Here is a 12,640-nt window from a genome sequence, read left to right as displayed (position 1 = left end):
CTGGATCCGCGCCTGTCTGGCGTGCCTTTGGCGTGTACATTAATGCGTCAAGCTCCGCGCACACTTTTGAGCATGTTTAAAAAAAAAAAACCGACGCACACAGCGAATGACGACGAATGCATAGCGTGGGTCCAGCGCGCTCGACGAACGAGTAACGAATGATGACGCACGCCTAGCGAACGACAACGCACTGGCCAAAATTGCAAATTTTCCATGCGCCGGCCGTGCTTCCCCCATGCGTCCCCTCTGTGTGACCGGGCCTTTAGTTACGATGGTCGGTGGAAGGTCGTGTTAATTAACTAAGTCGTGGCAAGTTGGTCCAAGTAAGAGCGTGTGGACAACTAATGGTAAGTGAAATTTACATGAAGTATTTACTGCTGCAGGGATTACGCCTACTAGCAACAAGATTGACCGAAAGCTTCAGCTCTGATATCAACGGTTGTTCCGCTGAGATTACATCTGGCTTGCATGACCGCCTCTATAATGGTGGCGTGACCATAGTTCGCGCGTGATCTAAGTTCACTATCTAATAATATTGGTAAGATTTTGAAAACATTTAGTTTTCATTTTCACCGACTCAGACGATTGACCACATCTACATGTAATTCTCTGAACTGGTCAACTGATTCACTCACTTTACTTCATGTGTTATCCATTTGATATGTAACAAAATACAAAATTATTAACTTCCCCCAGCTCAGCATATGCTCACAAAAGAATTGCATTCTTCCATACAATACCTCCACATTACCTTTCTTTTCCTGGCTATGCTACGTACAGCACGTCTGACATAGCAACTCCTATATTGGTATTGTATTGTAGAGATATGAGTTTGAGGTATTGTGAATGGATATTTGAAAGCGTGTTCACTCGTCACACAACATAACTCTTATTACTATTTTAGCTACGAGGAAACAAGGTTGCACTGACAATAAAAATACATGAAAGAAAGTATTCCCTTTTCGTTAGTTTATTGGGTACTGATGAGGCTGGCCGTACACTTGGTAAAGTGTAGCCAAGCACAAGCCGAAGAATCGGAATGAGAATGCATAAATGAGAACTGAAGATATTGCACGTAGTTACATAATGATCAAAGATAAGAATGAACATGAATAAATGCGATGAATAAATAGAGCTTACGACATATATGAAATGCCGTCGAAAGTCCAATGAAGAAGAAGAGAGATGAAAACGAAGGAAGGGGCTCACGCGATGATGTGCGGAGGCTTGATGGCGGAAACGCGACTTCGTTGATTGATTGATTGATTTTTATTCGACAAGCTTCCAACATACAACAATATACAATAATAACAGATCAAAACAAGTCAGCTTGAACAGGATAACCCACGAAAGCTCGAGAGCTTATTTCCAGTGGGGTCCCTTACAGACATGTATAAAATTAATAAGTTAAAATAGTAATATTTACAGACAGATAAGAAAATTAAAAGAACTACTTATTAAAGATAATAATAATAACAACATTAAACTGATGATAGAAATGATATTAAGTACAAGAAGAAAAAGAAGAAGGAGAAGAAGAAAAAGAGGAGAAGGAAGAAGAGGAAAATAATGATGAATTTGTAGAAATTCTATGACGTACGAAAACATAAGTATATACAACATGAAAAAGTATGAACCGACAGAAGAATAAAAATTTCAATCATATAACATGTCATTCACTTCTCTTCTCTGACTGTCAAGTATTAGGTATTCCTTTAATTTCCTCTTAAAATGAACATAGTTTCCTATTTCTTTTACACCATTGGGAAGGGAATTCCAATGTTTTATGGCATTGTAATAAAACGAATTTCCAATACTACCTACTCTTTCAGGTAAGTTAAAGTTGAATCGTCTATTTCTTGTATTATAATCATGTACGTCAGTAACAAGATCGAAGTTGGATCGAATATAATGATTCGACCTAGTATGGTATATTTTATGCACATGATGCAATACGAGTTGTTTTGATCTTTGGTCGACTTCAAGAAAACCAGCTTTAGAAAGTTCGCTGTAGCCAACATGAGTTCTTGGACCAGAACAGTTGATAAATCTCACCATTTTGTTCTGTATAATCTTCAACTTCTTTTGATCTGACTTGTTTATGTTACTATACCATGCAGGGTTAGCATAGTCAAATAAACATTGAATAAGAGCAAAACAGAGTGTACGTCTTGCTTTTAAATCCATACAACTTTGATATCTGTACAAAAATTTCAGACGAGAATTTGCTTTTTTTACAACTGATTCTACTAAAGATGAAAATGAAATTGCGCTAGCCAACTCAATGCCTAAATACTTCACAGACTCTTTTCTCTTGATTGCTTGATTATTGTGTGTCACTTTGAATTCAAATGACTTTTTAGAACTACTTTTAGAACAAAATAAAATGCTTTCTGTTTTTCCCAAGTGTAAAGAAAGCTTATTATCAGTCATCCAATCGACACACGTAGACAGCTGTTCACTGAGCTTTTCCTCAATATATTTAGGATCAGGATTTGAATAGAGTAGTACGCTGTCATCTGCGTACAATAATAGTTTGAAGTCTTTTATACAAATACACATATCATTTATATAACTTGAAAATAGAATTGGGCCTAAAATGCTTCCCTGAGGAACACCGCAAGTTATAGGCATTAGTTTGGAACGAATATCATGAATGGCCACTACTTGGTGCCGATTAGATAAGTAGGATCTAAACCAATCTAAACTTGCCTTATCAAAACCCATTAGTTGTAACTTCTTCAATAAGACGCAATGATTAACTGTATCAAAAGCTTTTTGCAGATCAAGGAGCACCATACCAACAAAGCGCCCTTGGGAAGTTTCTCTCCTCAAATAATCAGTCAAATGAATTAGACATGTTTCAGTCGAATAATCATGTCGAAAACCAGATTGAAATTCATAAATTATATCATTTTCTTTGAAGTATCTTTCAATTTGAACACAGACCGATTTTTCTAGAATCTTTGATGCTACGCTTAAAACACTAATAGGTCTATAGTTGCTAACATCAGTTTTATCTTTCTTTTTATAAAGTGGAGTCACTTTTGCTATTTTCATATCCTCTGGAAAAGTACTCGTCAAGATAGATAGGTTCATTAAGTAACTTAGAGGCTTAAATAAAACCTTCGCACCATCTTTTAGAAATTTAGCTGGAATCAAGTCTAACCCAGTACTTTTTGATACATTCAACTTACGTAACTCTTTGAAAACAAATTGTTCACTGATTGGTAATAACTCGAAGCTGTTTTCACGTACACCTTTTCTTTCGTAAAAGTCACGAATACAATCATTGTCTGCGCTGAAAAAGTCTTTGGAAGGGGGGAGTTTGTTTACTAATTTGGCAGCCACATTTGTGAAATGAGAATTGAATTCATCAGCGATGGCCATCTTATCATGACATAATTCCCCATCAATTTTAATGACAGATTCTTGTTCTTTTCGCTTCTTATTTTTCAATCCTAAGCTTTTTAGATTCTGCCAAAGTTTTTTCGAATCTTGTTTATTTTCTTCTATCTTGTTTTGTAAGTAAACGAGTTTAGCCCTTTTCACCTCTCTTTGGACCATATTTCTTAATACTCTGTATCTTTTATAGAGCTTCTCATCTTTTGCTCTTTTCCTCCATTTTTTGTATACTATATTTCTCTCTTGAATTAGGGAAAGAATATCTTTAGTCACCCAAGTTTCTGATCTTTGTTTTATTCTTATCCGTTTCAGTGGCGCTATCATATTCAAATTTGAGATAAAAACATGTTGAAATATTGACCATGCCTCATTTACATCTGTACAGTCAGTTATTCGTGACCAATCAACAACAGATAGTTGAAGATTGAAAGACTCTTCTGTATATTTTTTCATGGATCTGATATCATTAGTCCTGTGATGACCTATAGCCAGTCTAACATTTTTCCGTGTACAGAAAGTAAAATAATGGTCGCTAATACCTAGATCAATGACACCACTTTGACTTATTTTATTTTCTTTGGTACAACCAATATGATCCAATAGAGAAGAACATGTAGGTGTAACGCGTGTTGCCTCTTTAATGAGTTGACTAAACCCATGAAGACTCAACAAGTCAATATATTTTTTAGCCAGTGGCGATTTGCGAAGAAGACAAATATTCATGTCTCCTAAAAGAATTATTTCGTCATCCTTTTTTAATGTATCAAGAATATTGGACAATTTCTCGATAAACAAATTGTTTTTCGGAGGTCGATACAGAACGCCAACAACAATTGGTTTTGATCTTGGTATAAGCAAATTTATCCACAGGGATTCCGTATCTCCAGTACTTATAGCATCCATAATATTAAATGCAATATCATTTTTGATATAGAAACATACACCACCTCCAGAGCCAGAGGATCGATCATGGCGTATGATTTTATATCCGTCTATTTCAATTTCTTCATCATTTATGGAATTGTTTAACCATGTTTCAGTGAAAGCAATTATAGACAGCCTTTTTCTTTTAAAAAGAATTCTAAGTTCCGATATCTTGTTTAGAATAGACCTCACATTGAGGTGTAAAAAATGAAGACCTTTAATTTTAAACTTTTCTTCAAATTCTTGAAAAAGAGAAGTGTTTTCATCTTTGAGGTTTGGCTGAATTATTCTTGCTATCGCTTGCTTTTCAGGTGTAACGCGCGTTACCTTAAAATAGTTTTCTTTTAGTCTATCCTCGTTTTGGCTTTCTTTCTCTAAACAATCGTCAGTAAATATTGATTCACAAAAAGATGGCAGACAACATGTTAAACAATTCCACTTCTCATCAGGGCATTCATAATATAACCTGCGGTACTCTGAAAAACTGATAGCTTGACAATTAGTGTGAAACCATTTTTTACAATAAGAACACAGAAGGCCGTGTTGATTACATTTGACTGGCTTATCACAGTTCCCACAAGGGAACTTATATTTTCGACCGTCAACTATAATTTTCGGATCATCACTAGATTTTGTCAAACTTTCACTTAATTCAATACCCTTCTTACAAATTGAAGATAATTCGCCCAGTCTTTCATGTCCACCTTGGATGGTCTGAAGGCTGGTTTCAGTCGTGACCTCTGTTTGACTGCACTGAAATCCAAAGATCTCCCAGAAACAGCTTCGGCGTAGGACTTTACGGGGCTGCTTTTTTCCTCATCAGAATGAAGACTCTGGTTTTCTCGGTAGATGGCTTGATGCCGCCTTGCTCCAGGTTCACTGCCTGTAACTTGATCGGACGACCGTTGAGTCCAGCCATGGCCTCGTGTTGTCGATTGGTCAGCACTGTTGATGAGGTGTTTCAGGTTGCCTGCCAAGATTCGTTGACCGGCTCTGTTGAGGTGAACGCCATCACGCCCGAGATGCTGCTCGCTGATATCATTGTTGATGATGAGGCCCCATCTGTTCTCGCTGGCTGCCAACTCCATCAGATAGTTGATCTCATCAACCCGCTTCTTGTCCGCTTCACTCTCCCCTCTACGATGGATGATCGTAGAGACTGAGACGTTAAACCCCTCGGCAGCAACAGACTTGCCGAGGTCTGTGATTTGGTGGCAAACATCACCAGCACCCTCAGAGATGTTGTTGGTGCCAGCGTGGATGATCAGTTCTCCCCTGGCTTGAGAAACTCGCAAGGTGAAGAGGTGAAGATGTCTCTCACTTTTGCACCGGGAAAAGAGACGCACTTCACATTCTTGCTGCGGGAGAGATGTCTTCCGTCAATGTGTTTAATCATGGAATCACCGACCACAATTACATCTCGTTTGTTGCGGATCACACTATGTCGGTGGCGGTATCCCTCTATCTGCTCATGGTATGGTGGTGAAGTAGAAGTAATACTAGTAGGTGTTGACAAAGATCGGCCTGAGCTGTCATCAGTTGCGTCGCTGTCAACAGTTGCGTCGCTGTCATCAGTTGCGTCATCAGAGAGAACTTCAGGATGGGTGATGTTGGTTTTGGAGAAAACGTGGTTGAAGAACCGTGAAGAACGCGATGTCGTCGCCGACGCTCGTGATGATGATGAATGTAGATGGAGCTCTCGGGCGAGAATAGAAGAGAAGAGAAGAGATGTGTGGCGCTCGATGACGAAAGCAGTGAGTCGCTTGATGTCGGAGGCCAAGGAAGAAAAATAAATGCAGACATCAAAGCCGGTAGTGGTGCTGAGCAGTGAGTTGCTCGATTGATGAGCCGAACCTTGATGATGAATGTTTAGATGAGCTGCGGTGAGTCGAGCTCATGTGAGTGAAAGACTACCGGTGAAGAAACTGGCAGCTCCCAGCGGATAACCAAGCACCATATATGTCGGAACTAGATTTAACTGTTCCACTGGAAGACTGCAGCCCGATGAACACGGCAGAGAAAGTGAAGATGTGCCGATAGAAGTGATAGGCACAGTAGAATCAAGCCCGGAGAGGAAATCATGCAGAGACGTGTTGACTCAACTGAGATGTAAGCAGGAGTTGTTGACTCGACCGAGGTGTAAGCGGGAGTGGAGAAAAAAACTCGTGGCGTTGAAAATACGCGGGTGAACGATGCGCGGAACCACGATGCTCGATTGGAGGAATGAACACACGTGGTCCGAATAATGAATATAAATAAGTACCGTGATGGAAAAATACAGGAGACATGAATGTACGGTGAAAGTAGGGCGAATGTAAGAGCCGCTACATTACTCCCCTGCCAGAATTGAAGCTGTGTATGCAATACACAGATGAGAGGCGAAAAAGATATAAATGAGCAAAGTACAAAATGTCACAAGAATCAATGGCTGATAAAAATGTAAAAGTGCATGTATTGTATAGTGTATGCAGTAATTTACAGCAGCCTAGGAAATGTACAAGCATGGCATGTTGAAAGAATGTAATACAACAAGCATGGTATGCGAACGGCTGTTTAGTTGCCAAAAATTGAACAGTGAGTATTGACATGGTATGCATCGAATAAACGTGTATAAATGCAAGAGCATAAAAAACATTCAATCCACAATCCAGAATGAATACATTTTATAAAACATTGCTAAGTCCAAAAAGTCAGAGAATAATAAAATCGTACAACCAAGCTTCCAAGTAAACTCGGGGTCACCAATGTAGAGATATGTTGACTCAACTGATATGTAAGCAGGAGTTGTTGACTCGACCGAGGTGTAAGCGGGAGTGGAGAAAAAAACTCGTGGCGTTGAAAATACGCGGGTGAACAATGCGCGGAACCACGATGCTCGATTGGAGGAATGAACACACGTGGTCCGAATAATGAATATAAATAAGTACCGTGATGGAAAAATACAGGAGACATGAATGTACGGTGAAAGTAGGGCGAATGTAAGAGCCGCTACAGTATGGTATATTGTAAACAGGTGATCAGCTCTGGTAAAGCTACATACCACTGTCTCTCGTTAGCTCACTAATGCTTGACAGATGATGTCACAAGATGAATGTGATATGAAGCATTTTTTAGGGTGGTCTGAGAAATTACTTGAAAAAATGTATTTAAAAATCTATGAAATATATTTAGATGTTTTAATAACAAAAAATGAGTTGTTACCAGCCCTGCACATCAACAGGAATCAACTGATATTTGGATTTCACCCCCATCCCAGGTAAAGTTGAGCTGCTCTTGTTTAGACCGCAAATGCCTTCAAAGTGCATCGTTGTTGCTCTTATTCTTATTAATACATTTCTGGTGCCCTTTTGCTATGAAGGTAATTTTAGACCCCAAAATATGTGAAATTTAGCCAATACGATTATACCAATTCAGCTCCACTTTAAAAAAAATATGGTAACAGTTAATTAATTTATTAATTTATAAAAACAATACACGGGCTGATAAAAAGCCAATCATGCAACCACTTGCCTCCATGCCATTGCTGTTCCCTCTTCTCTACATTTAAATTTTTGAGGGCCCCCCAAAAAAATTAGTGCTCACTACCCGGATCGGATCATTCAATTTCATGTATTTCAAAAATAATAAAATAGTATCCTTAGCTTCCCAAGTAAAGCACACCCATTGCGGTAAGATTTTTTTTCGAAAAAGATTCGTGGTATATATTGTCGGCCAATTATAAACCCGGAAAAACATCGACTCGCCTAATATTCATAAATATATGGAAGCAGTAACATATTATAACACTTTTTTGCTCAAATAAAGCACACAAAAAGGGGGGCATTGGTATATTTATACAGTCAACTGTCGGCCACTTTGCAAGCCAGAAACAGACATCAAATCGCCCAATCTCTATGTTGTGTTAAAGCAATACAAAAATCAAATACAAAAATAATCTTACCTGCCCGTGTGAGACGCACACACTGCAGTAAAACCAGGAAAGCCGAGCAAACCAGTAAGCGGATCATGATGTGCGATTGATATTCCCTTTAAATTCTCCAGACTTGGGTAAAACGTTAGGAAGATGTGATTTTCAAGGGCTGAGAGAAGAAGAAGGGATTAATGGTTGATAGACGTCTCTGTGTTAAATGAAACGTCTGATGACAATCAAGAACTTTCCAGTGCATCCACTGTAATCAAATAAGTTGCAGGATAGTTTTCGCAAGAACCTTCTGAAATGTTGTTTTGATGGGTAAGAAAGGGATATTTTTCTTTTTGCTGCCTATTTTGTTGTTGCTTTCTTGGGCTAGTGTTTTTCAGCAACACCTCAGACAAAAGACGTACAAGGATGACATTCGACCATTCTTTCTTGGTGCGGAGTTCCGGGTTTTATGAAAACATAACGTGTATCACCGTTGTGCCGCTGCTTTTTGACAAAATAAGTGAGCAATGCAAGGTTATGTTTATTAAAGGTTTTTTTGAGAAGGTGATATTGTCAAATTTTATAGAATTTTCAGGCCTTTTTGCTTTCATTGCTGTGCATGGTCCAGATATAGAAATTGAGGTTAATAGGAGGGAAACTGAAAATATATACGTGAATGCCGGGAGACAAAGAGAAAACACAACACAGAGAGGGAAGCATGAGAGAGAGAGAGAGAGAGAGAGATGGGGAGAGACAGAGACAGAGAAAGAGACAGAGACAGGGAGAGAGACAGGAGAGACACAGAGAGATGCACGAGAGAGAGAGAGAGAGAGAGAGAGAGAGTAGAGACTGAGAGAGAGAGAGAGAGAAAGAGAGAGAGAGAGAGGGAGAGAGAGAGAGAGAGAGAGAAGGAGATCCTAGCGTTTTGCTAAACAAGTTATCCAATAAAGTCTTCTGCTACTACTTATCGAGATGGAAGGCAGTAAGAGAAAGAAAGTAAAGAAAGAGGAGATTCAGATGAATTCATGAAAATTTAGCGATCGTGTTATATGTTATTTTTTTAACAGCAACGACGATGGCTCACTGCCGGATAGGTTTCAAGTGAAATATGATCACACCATATTTTTCTCATGTTTTTTTTCTTTAGAGGACCTATATGAATATAATTTGTTTTCTTCATATTTTTCCATCTATACAGGGATTTCGTTAATTTCATTAAACAAATAAATAATCATATTCAAGGTAATTTACATTTATAATATAAATAAAATTGACTACTCAAGATATTATTTTTGTTTAACTGTTGTGTTAACAGAACACAAACATATTTTCAATAATGTATTTCTGATGTTCTTGGAAAAAAGATGGAAAAACAATACAAAAGACATTGTCGTTTGATTATTGAGTTATACATTCACAATGTTGTGACCACTGCTAATGATTTGAAATATTTCTCGAATTGGAAATATAATAACAATTATAACGATAAAGAGGGTGAGAGAGAGAGAGAGAAGAAAATGACAGGGAAAGAGAAAGAGAGAGTCAGAGAGAGAGAGGGGGAGAGAGAGAGGGGGAGAGGGAAAGAGAGAGGGAGAGAGGGGGAGTGATGGATGTTGTTGTGGGCAAGCGACTAAAGAAAAAGAAGGAACTAATCCTATTCTCGAGGTCGCTGTCATCACGGCTTGGATCCTCTCGTAAACTCCAACAGAGTTTGGCCAACTTGGTTTCACTGGGTCACAACATGGCGTATATTCTTTTGTTTTTTGCTTGGCCAACAAAGCAGTAGTCGCCATAATGATTATTATCAATTACAAAACGTTTAAATACAGCCCTGGCATAGCACCTGAAGAGCTCTCCGAACGCTGCTGAGATGTGTGACATCTCAGGTTAGGCATGATTTACACAAGCAGACGATATCCCAAAGAATGAATATAATTGCAATGCTATCATTTCTCAAATTATAATGAGTTTAGTGTATATAAATGTGATGGAACTTTACACTAATCAAAAAGTGATATGAAACCGATTCTGATAACTTAAATCTTGTTTGCAAAAACACAGGATATGGGTTAATGAACAATCAAAGAAACCACACTTTCAAATTGAAACTCCCCAGAATGATAGAATGGACGGCATTTGTACCCTCTTGAAACGCCGAACATACTGCAGCAGTGACGGAGGCGGATCTACTGGGGCCGGTGCACCGGCCCCTACCTTAGCCCCCAAAACAGGTAAATTAAACCTTATTCATAAAAAGAAGAAGACGGGCCCCCTTCCCTTGGCTCAAGGGGAGGGGGGGGGGGGGGGTGAGGGTGTTGAGTAAAAAAAAAAATAGTGCTCCTTACCCCCTCCCCGCTTAATCGCCAGCTGGCTGACTTGACGCTTAATAATTTCTCACGAATTGGGGGGAGGAAAAACATTCTTCTGTACGGCCATGCATTATGGTTCAAGGCATGGCCACACAGAGGATTTTTTTTCATGTTGGGGATCGGGGCAAAATGCAATTATTGATAATTTTTTGCATTTTCCTTTTTTAATTTTTATTTGTGGGGGCTACCCCCTACGCTAGCCCCCGCTGCGTACAGTCATGGTTCAGTGGCAAAGCAATGGCCTCGTACCTGTGAGGCCCCATGATCAAAACCGTGTCGATGTGCTTTATTAGTGCCCTTTTGTGAGGCATTAATCCTCATTACTGTCAACTATGACTCAAAGCCGTAGGTCCCGTAGTTGATAAGCATAGTAGCACACACATGCTTTATAGCAGTCACGTAAACAAACACTTGCAAACTATTATTAAATAAATTCTGAGAATGTATACTATTTTCTAGATCTATTAAGAATGGATCATTGTCAAATCATTCCATAGACTGGGGTAAAAAAAAAAGAATTATTTCACCTTTATGAATAACAGTGCATGATTTGATGTGATTATACATGTTAAAAGTTCATTTATATGTGTGATGACGTATACGGAAAATAACCCATCAAATCAAATCAAATTAGCAATGTCCTAGACCTCACAGCTCGGTAATAACTTACACAGTGGGCGAGGTTATTAAGTTTCTATTGGTCATTGATTTCGTGTATTTGTTAATGAAACTTCATGTACTTGTTTTTTTTTAATGACAAACTCTATCAATATGCCGATATTTTAAGGGGGCACCCCTCCCTTCCCCTCGCCCGAGAGAGTGCCTAAATAACCCGGCCCTTTTAGGGTTAAACTGTCACAATTCCCCTTAAATCAGATATAGACATACACGTTTGTCTTCAGTATACAAGTGCCATTACTTAAAATTTAAGAGTAGATTTTCATTTCTGACCATTTCCTCCAAAGCCGTCGTCTTTCAATTAATCCATTTGTGACAATGTTTACTGGTTTATGCAGCTTATTGTTGGGAAACAGTGCCATTTTTATCATTGATGATGGTCTGTTTTCACTCAAACTTTCAGATTATCTTTAATTGTACATCTAGCATTGACATCACTACCTTAGCACCATTTCCCCTCATCTGAATAATGTTACCAAGTCCCATTAAACAAGAACCCAACTATCCCTTTAAAGAATTACAGAACATTCTTTCATGTCATTCATTACTATGATTCAGGATCAATTACTTCCATATAACTGAAAGAAATTAGTAATATTTTGTCAAATGCACTATGCTTTGTTAATTTCGCGTGGTGGAATATAATTTAAAATCAACCAATCAATGAATCAATCTGAGACACTAGTTGGCGCTGTTTAAATGAAATAGGGCTATTATGTTGAATGCACGAGTGTGTGCGAATTTTGATGCATTGTTATCCATCCTTCAACATTTTCTTTAACGATAGTCTGACTGGTACCGTTAATTCTTCAAGAAATAGGGCACTTTTATTTACTCAATTGCACTGAAAAAACAAGAGAAATTTGAATTCAGTAATTTATTTATTATCAACTTATTATATCTTTAAGCGCAAAACAATAAAAACTCGTAATAACAAAATTAGATGAAGCATTCCAGATTAACGAAATTGTACATCCATATTTGATTTGATATCAATTACTTCAACTGCACAATTCATTACTGGATGTCGCAATCAAATCTTTTACTTCAATAGAAATAGACAGCAAAAAACATATTAACTTCATAATACAAAATGTATGATGCCAAAGCGAAGCCTATAACATGTACTCTCGTATAATAACTTCTGTATACTTTGTAAAATATAGTTTGTAATTTATCTATTGTATATAATTTGTTTTTTCCTTCTTCATAGTGGAAATACATATTTGAACTCGAACTTTTAACCTGAGTTGAAAGCTTACCAAAACAGGTTACCTTTCCACTGATTGTGAGAAAAGAACTATAATTGTCAAGTTACATCACCAACCAGATGGACCGCTTCTGTGATTACGCATCATACATG

Source organism: Strongylocentrotus purpuratus, unplaced genomic scaffold (assembly GCF_000002235.5).
Source record: "Strongylocentrotus purpuratus isolate Spur 01 unplaced genomic scaffold, Spur_5.0 spur5_scaffold_10, whole genome shotgun sequence".
Taxonomy (NCBI): Eukaryota; Metazoa; Echinodermata; class Echinoidea; order Camarodonta; family Strongylocentrotidae; genus Strongylocentrotus; species Strongylocentrotus purpuratus.
This window is presented reverse-complemented; position numbering follows the sequence as displayed.